We start from the raw sequence: 1,709 nt of genomic DNA on the forward strand, positions 1-1,709 counted from the left end.
GATCACCAGACCCATTTGACTGGGGGGAATCCAGGGGGGAAGGAAAAAGATGTAGATGCTGCTCACCCAGCTATGCTTTCTTTGGTCTCGGTAAGTGGGGAACGGTGGTGCTCTTCCTCTCTCCAGCCTCTCGTACTTAACTATTTGCACCTGGGGTTGGCCTGTATACCGCAGGACATATGCCAGTATCTGTACCTCCTCTGGGTTGGCCTGTGTAAGCGGGGTCACGCCACCACCGGTGCACCCAATCGGCTTTTCTTTTAGTCCATTCATTTTCCGACTGGACTCCTTGTTATATTGGTGCCATTGGATCCAATGGTTTCTCACATGCTCCAGAGAAGGTTCTGAATAAAAAGGGAATTGGACAAAAAGGCTAATATATATAATATATATAGGCTACGGTATTTCAATGCTTTCCTTTGTTGAGTGTAATGCGATTCTTTCAAACTGCCCTGGCCAAAAATGGCAGGGCAATGTAACTTCAATTGGTGTTGCCCTTCTGTATACAGAGGGGAGTCGCGTTATACACACAGTGCTGTGTGTATAAATATATATATTGCATCTGTGTGTGTGTGTATATATGTATACACACACGTACAAGTTTGATCCGGAGAGCTGGGACTGGGGAGAGGCGCACAGATAGAATGGCCTGGGTGCATTTTGATCTGTGGGGCAGTTCTGTGGCTGAGGGGTTTGAGGGGGTGTGCGCTGGTCTGTTCTTCCTCCTTCCCACCACCGAGAACCAACCCTGCCACCCTCTCTGTGTGTGTGTGTGTGTGTGTGTGTGTGTGTGTGTCTACTATGAGTCTTCCTGAACCCTGCATGTGAAGTATCTTGTATCTCTGCCACCCTGCAGCCACGCTGATAAAAGTACAGCTCTGACTAACTGTCTTCAACTGAATTAGGTCACCAGGCCACCGTCTGGGACGACGGCGTGCGCGCCCGCGCACGAGGGGGGAAGACTTTTAGCGTGGCGCCACGGCACGCGGGAACTTGTTCTCTCTCCACCACCAAGGTAAATCAAAAACCCCCCAACAAAAAAAAAACAAGCGCTGTACCCGCCCCGCCCCTCCTCACCCCCCCCCTTTCCCTTGCCGACTCCCCCCCTTTTGACTGTCTTGACCTGCTGTCCTCCGCCATCACCACCACCACCCTCCCACCACCTCCGTGCAGGCGCTTCCCTGTCCTGCGATGGCAATGCCAAACACAGCCTTGAGCTTCGACCTTCTCGGTTCTGGGATGGGATGGGGAGGGGGGGGGGCGGGGCTAATATCCTCCTCGCCAGTCCCGAGGGGAAAACGTGACTTTTGTCCTGTGTCGCATCCGCACAACAGACGACTGCGTGCCCTATCTGTCTCACCGTCCTGCTTGTGTGTGTGTGAGTGAGTGAGTGTGAGAGAGAGAGAGTCAGGTGTGTGTGTGTTGGCGTGCTGTGATTGGCGTATCTACGCTTGGCACATGTGGAATCCTCCCCTGCCCGCTAGTCAACTCCTCCGCCGTATTCGCCGCCCCTCCCTCTCCTCTCTCTCTCTCTTCCTCCTTTCCTCTTTCTCCTTAACCCCATCTGCGCCTCCTCCTACCCCCCCCTCCCCCCTTTCCCCTCAAAAAACCTCTCCGCCGTCCACAACACAAGCGCTTGCCAGTCGACCGCCACCGTCGCCATCTTGGATCGGGGGTTCGTGGCTCTGGCTCAGACTCCACTTCCCAGA

This window comes from Protomyctophum bolini (assembly GCF_963924005.1).
Source record: "Protomyctophum bolini genome assembly, chromosome: 20".
Lineage (NCBI taxonomy): Eukaryota > Metazoa > Chordata > Actinopteri > Myctophiformes > Myctophidae > Protomyctophum > Protomyctophum bolini.